This window comes from Cryptomeria japonica, chromosome 7 (genome assembly GCF_030272615.1).
Source record: "Cryptomeria japonica chromosome 7, Sugi_1.0, whole genome shotgun sequence".
NCBI classification, from domain to species: Eukaryota; Viridiplantae; Streptophyta; class Pinopsida; order Cupressales; family Cupressaceae; genus Cryptomeria; species Cryptomeria japonica.
The window spans coordinates 459,808,464-459,815,586 of NC_081411.1; the positions used below are offsets into that span (position 1 = coordinate 459,808,464).

General features: G+C 37.6%; 1 pseudogene; it reads left to right on the forward strand.

Moving 5' to 3' along the window:
• The first annotated feature begins 2,777 nt into the window (after positions 1–2,777).
• LOC131065710 (UDP-glycosyltransferase 89B2-like) lies at positions 2,778–4,804 on the forward strand (annotated as a pseudogene).
• The last annotated feature ends 2,319 nt before the right edge of the window (positions 4,805–7,123 follow it).

Consider the following 7,123-nt stretch of genomic DNA (forward strand, 5'->3'; position numbering starts at 1 on the left):
GGTTGGAAAGACTGACCCTAGGGTCACTGCAAAGTTGAACCTGGATGTGGCCAAATTAAATATGGATCAGACAGAGTTTTTGGTCAGGGAAAATATTACCTATAAAGGCTTGTATGAAAAATCTAAAGAGGAGAATCAGAAGTTACAAACGAAAATATTACAACTTGAGACAGGGACTCCCTTAAATGAATATGCCTCATATCCCACAGGACAAAGCTTGGATGATGTTTCTGATGCTCTGTATTGGAAGTATCAAGCAGATAAGGCTACCAAACAGGTAAGTAATATCTAGCAAAAGATGGATAAATTGGTTAATGATATCATTGAACACCGATTCAACACCATGCTTATACATGTCGAACATTACTGGAGGGTGTACACTGGAACCATAAGAGCATTAAGAGAGCATGAAAGGTTAAAAGCACGATTGCATGAGGTGATAAACAGTGTTGATGTGATGACGCCAAAGGAGAAGGCTGAAGGGACCTCATATATAGATGATCATGTTAAATTCGAAGATATGCTAAAACGAGATCTTAAAGAATTGGATGATGGGAGCCCTATTGGAATGCCCTCGATTTATAAAGAAGGAGGAGTAATGTCCATGGAAGATTTGCGGAATGAACTTGTAGACATCAAGGATCGGGCTCTGTCAAGGTTGGACCGAAGCAAAGACATGGCCCCTACCATCAACTAGATGATCTTCGAATACCTTTCATAGGGAGAAGAATTGAAGAAACAGAGTGTTAAGATTAAGACTTTTAAAGAAGATGATTATATTCATCATTTAGGAATTCTTAATCTCTTTTTACTTAAGTTTGTTAGGAATATTCAAATTAACAATTAGTATTTTGAAGAGACATGTCTCTTCATAAATGACTTTTGCTCTCATATATATGTGAGAGAGGTTTTTGTAATATAAAAACAATGGACATAGGAACAAGATAGCAAGGTATGCCAACTTGTAAGTTTTCTGTTATACAAATTTTGATGGAATACATGCTATGATCAGTTGTTTTTCTTTGCGTATGTGTTGTGGATTATTTCATTTTGTTTTGGCAATCGCTTGTGATATTATCTAAAGAGATAAGGTTATTCATATTCTTGGAATGAAATTTATGTTGTATGTTATAAGGTTGAAATAAAAGTTCTGCTTGCGAATTATAATTGTTCTTCGCAGTACTTACTTGAATGGTCCCTTAAAGGTAGGGTTAAATTCATTCAAGCAACTTATGATATAAGCATTCAATTGATCTCAAAAGAAATAATAACCGACAGGTCCATAAAGGGGTGGGTTAAAAAACTGTCTCACAGGTTCGCATAGTAAGTCCTAAAGAAAATATAATGACTCTGTAGCCCAAACAGCGAAGAAGGCACTGGTTATTTACAGATTACACTTATCACCATATTCATCATATGTCATTTTAAAGCAACAGGAGTAACTAAGTAGGAAACATAGATCGAATAGCTTCTACAACAACAATCTTGAACTCATCTGCTATGTCTCCATCCTAGGAATTTATGCCATCCTGAGATAGGAGGAAACCAGATCAGGACACTTAATCTGCTATAAAAAGCACCGGTCATTAAAGACAATTGGTGAATAGGTATACCCGCCTAGGTCTTGCAGAGCCTGAAGTGAGAGAGTTAACAACTAAACAGGTTCACTCTATAAGTTGGCCAAGTCAATTGGAAGGTTTGACCATAGGAGTTGGCATTTCCTTAGAACCTATCCAATCTGTTGATTTGAGACCCAACACCACCATCGGCGTCGTAATGGAAACCAAAAATGGTCACCACCATATCCATTCATGACCTTGATAGTGTCGACACATCATCACCTACTCATCACTAAACACCAGGAAGCCAAATCCATGGGACTTTCCAATTTTGCATCACTTATAATATACAAAAATAGAAACTTAAATCATAATATGCAGTTTTATTCATTAATAATTGCACAATGTAATCAAGTGATGTACAGTTATTAAAATACCTATAGCAAATACTCATTTAATCCATAGCAAAAAAATACAACAGTCTGAAGGTGTTATTTTTTACAAAAAAAATCATATACTTTATATCCATATTTGTATTCATGAAAGAAGCATGGACACTTACTGCCAAACTCCAGATTATTTAGCTTGCAGAAATGATATGCCATGCACTGGAAAGAAAAATGATCCATACTATTGGAAAGCTACGGAGACCAGAGTTTTGAATGCACAAAGATATAGCAAATAAGAAATCATTATCAGATGCCAAGAAAGGCATAGAGCTAAATAATTTTTTGCTCTTCTTGCATAGAAATTTCCTCTCTTGATATTCGACCTCATTTTCTAAGATGACAACATGAACTTGAAATTTATAAGAATAATCAAATACTCGCAATATCAACCCCACTCTTCCACTAACCTCTCAACGCTGCTTGATTTTATTGATTATTCCCTTGTAAAGATGCTGGTACTCTTCCATTATCATTTGAATGTAACAATTTCATATAGTTGGAGGCATGTGGCGATGAATCTATTTTATTGGGAGTAATAAAATAACACCTCTAGAAAAACCGAAACATGGCATATTTCATGCATTTACTTGTCATGTGCATGTTAAATTGTTTCAAAAATAGAATTTTGTTTACGGCTATTTTGATGTCATTGTAGATACCCCTCTCGGTATAATAACTTGTATATCTATATTTAAAAAATATATGTAAAATATGTCGAGAGATATCTTATAATAGAAGAGAATCATCTGTAAAATAAATGCTCTTCTAAGATACTAAACATTAAGAATATAAATCCATTAAAATCTTATGTAAAATAGGTGGAGAAAAGCAGCTGAAACATGACATATTTCATGCATTTACTAACCATCTGCATGTCAAATTGTTCCAAAAATAGATTTTTGTTTACTGACATTTGATGTCATTGTAGATACCTATGAACATAATTATCATTTTCTGTGAATACGAGAAATCCAATGGATGGTGGCGTTTATTTTCAAATGTGTATTGACATCCGCTGAGTTCCCCAAGATTTCTCTCTGCTTCCTCTACAGCGGTTGGAGTGTTGCAGAGTGCGACGATGGAGATGAAAATGAAGAAGCCTCACGTACTGGTTTTCCCATTTCCTGCACAGGGTCATATGATTCCTCTCTTGGACCTCTCTCTCTCTCTCGCCTCCCGAGGCCTTGCACTCACTTTGCTCACCACACCCAGAAACGAGACCTTGCTGCATCCTCTCTTCTCTACCGCTTCTTCCCAGGGCCTCCAAATTCAATCGCTCATTCTTCCGCTTCCTCCTACGCAGGGAATTCCCCCTGATGCCAACATCGCCCAAATACCTTTGCAACTCATGCCGCTCTTGATCTATTCTTTCCAAGGCCTTGCCGACTCCATGGAGCACTGGCTCCTGCACCAAAAACTCAGCGAAAGCCCGAATGAATTTGGGCTTGTGATCTGTATCATTAGCGATTTCTTCCTGGGATGGACTCAGGACACGGCCGCCAAACTGGGCATACCCAGAGTCGTATTCCATCCATCAGGGGCATTTGGCGTCTCTGTCATGTCTTCTGTGTGGGAATACATGCCACACATAGGCGTGGAATCTGATGAGGGTAAAGTGCCCATCCCTGGTCTTCCCCATCCTCTCACTCTTCGCAAGTTCCAACTTCCTCGCATTGCACGGGCCTACAAAAACTCGGATCCTGTCCACGAGCTCATCAAATACAGCATGAATTCCAATATCAAAAGCTGGGGTGCCCTCAGCAACACCTTCTATTCTCTGGAGCCTCTTTATGTCGATCATCTCCGAACAATTTCGGGTCGTCCTGTTTGGTCGGTGGGTCCTCTGCTTCCCCCTGCTGTGTTCCACCACGAGCAGAAGCAGGAGAAGGGGGAACCCCAATTCAATCAACGAAGCTCTGTGCTTGCAGTGGCTCGATGGCCGCAAAGAGAAATTTGTTGTGTATGTCTGCTTTGGTAGCATGGTAGTTTTGTCTGAAAAGCAGAATGAAGAGATTGCAGCGGGATTGGAGGCAAGTGGAGAGTCCTTCATTTGGGTCATCAGAGATAATGGAAATGACAAGGTCGGTCTCCCGCAGAGTTATGAAGAGAGAGTGAAAGAGAAGGGCCTGATCATCAGAAGGTGGGCGCCTCAGCTCTTGATCTTCTCCCACTCTTCCGTTGGGAGTTTTGTTACCCACTGTGGTTGGAATTCTACACTGGAGAGCATTTCGCTGGGGATTCCCATGATCGCATGGCCTTTAAGTGCAGATCAGCATATGAACGCTCTATTGTTGGTTGAATATCTGAGAGTTGCAGTCAAATTTTGTGAAGGGCACGACGCAGTGCCCAACAGAGATATGTTGGCAAGTGCAGTGAAGAGAGTGGTGGGAGGAGAAGGAGAAGAGGGTTTGCGGGTACAGGAATTGAGCAGGGCAGCAAGAGAGGCGGTGAAACAGGGGGTATCTTCTTCGTCTAATCTGGAAGACTTTGTCGCTTGTATACGGAATTTGGCCCACAACAACAACAATTAGTAATGCCGTGTTCTTTATTTGATTTGAGATGAACGAGTTTTTCCTTTGAAATTCACGGTTGAAAGTTCAGGGAAAACAATGCATCTTGAACATTGGAGATATCTCCTCCGTTCATCGTCCTTTGCCGTTTTTCGGCTTCCACGTGTCTGTTACGGTCTCCTTTACCGTATGCGCCGCCCCGTGAATAATAATAATGAACTGCCTTCTTTTAACGTCTTTCATTGTCCGCTCTTTTAACTTCGTTGTGTCACAAAAATTGTACACATGAAACGTTAAATTATTGGACTGGCAATTTAAATTAGTGTTGGATTGAAATTTATGGTTGAAGTAATTGTGTTGTCTATTGTCATGCCCAGGGTGTCCGGTGAAGTGGAGCGTACGAGACGCCGTGTCGAAGAGTGTTTAAGGAATTAAAATTTAACTATGCAATTTTTTATTTTTTTTGGTTGATGACTATGTTAACATATTACTGTTCTACAAGTGAAGCATTCTAAAATAGTATTTTATAGAAAACGGTTTTCTTTGGAATGAGATACTAGATGTGAGAACAAGAGTAGGGGAAAGGATCCAGTTGTTGAGCGTGTTCCAATTCTTGTGATAGAAGTTGTTGATTTAATACCTCATACTTGCTGATTTAATGTCCAACCTTTGTATAACATTGCACCAATAGTTGTATGATAAGTACCAATAATTGAATGAAATATACCATTTGTTGTGAAAAGTAAACAATCATGTGATGCCACATCAGCTGCACAAGTATTGGGATCTTTTTGCACACCTATTGGTCTCACTTTTTTTTTGGGCTGTTTTGGACACCTTGGCAAAACCCATGCTGATGTGGCATCATATTTGATGATGTGTCCCTGAAACCTTAGTTATAAGCAGGGGACTTGCCAAGTAAGCTTCTGTAAAAAAATCGCAGTGATTTGAAATTTCCACGCAAGATTTTGAGAAGCGTGAAGTTAGGGTGCACAACTACTGGGTCCTTTCCCCTAGTTGGATTGAAGTTCAATCAGTGCACTTTCTTTACGCCGAAGGCGTTTCTTATATGAGATGCATTGGCTAACTTTTAAAATCAATGGCTCAAATCTCATAATAAGTCATGCAAGATCATTAGGAAAAATTTATCCGTTGATTTTTTCACCAAAAAAATTATGTCTGCTCTGACAGCTTTATAGAGGACAGATGGAGCCCTGGCAGCAAGCTATTCAGATTGGTCTCAGTCTAGAAGGTCCTTGTCACCATTGTCATTGTCACGGGAGTCATAAGCAAAGCAAAATGACATCGAAGAATTAATCAATGGTTGTCTTGATGTCCGTACCTATGCAAGACGATTAATCAAATCTTGTTTGTTCGTCATCTTTGCCTGTTTTTCCCCACCGCTATTCACTAGCGGTTGTTTTTACCGTTGTTCGCTACCGGTTTTTTAATTAATATCCCAGCTGTCATAATACATCCCAAAAATGGTTTGTTGAAATGTTTCGTGCTGATGATAGTATTAAAAAATTCAATTTCAACAATCACCATCACTTTACCTGTTTTGGCCTGCTGAATAGAAGAGACACGTAACACGTTTTATGAGGGTCTTTAAATTTGTACGCATGGAAACCCAACCTTCTAATCACAATTAACAGTATCGAATCCTTGTGGGACTTGTTGAGCTTTAACTTGGGTACAAAAATCAACCAACGCGCCATGAATTTCATGCAGTGGAATGAAACACAAAATTGCCCATAAAATTGGCATCAAGTATTCTTTGAGAAGATTTGAAAAGTCGTAAAACATGGCTAACTAGAAAAAGAGAGAAGCTTTGAAAAGCCATAAATGATGGCTAACAAGAAAATGGGACCTTCGTGTGCCATGCCAATGTACAGGCCTTTTGGAACTCAGGATTTTGAGTTACAAAGGCATTGTTTTCTAAAGTCGATAACAAATCCATTTTAATGATGTCTTAATTTGCAAAGCCACTTATATCTTAATTTCGTAAGCCACTTCTATGAAACTATGTAATCAATGCCATTCATCTATCATTAGTGACAACATGTATATACTTTTGTTGTTTGTATTTCAATAAGAGTGCTTATACATTGAATATGCTAATTGGAAAATAAGAGCAGCATATGAAAAATTACTCACACGGTAGGCTTAAAAATGAAGTACATTTTTAAAGTGAATTATATTATTAAGTCAAAGAACGATGACATAGAACATTCATTTCCCAAACATGTAAATACAGGTACATTTATTTCACAAAGAGATTTGCTAATATAAGAAATCTCACTCTGTCCTTCGTATAAAAAATTCCAAGTTTCTTTTAAGAAATAGAAATAATATCACAACATTATGCCTATCCAAAATACAACATAATAGTTATTTAATTCTTTGACAACACTTGCTTTTTACATAGATTAAGAATAGAATAATTTATAAAAGAATGAGAGAATAATAAAAAAATTATATTTAAATAAGATATATTTAATAAAATAATTTTAAAGAGATACTTATAAAAAAAATTGATAAGTCAATTATCAAATTTAGATTAAAAATATATTTTATTTAAATCAAAATTTTAAAATTTAATAAT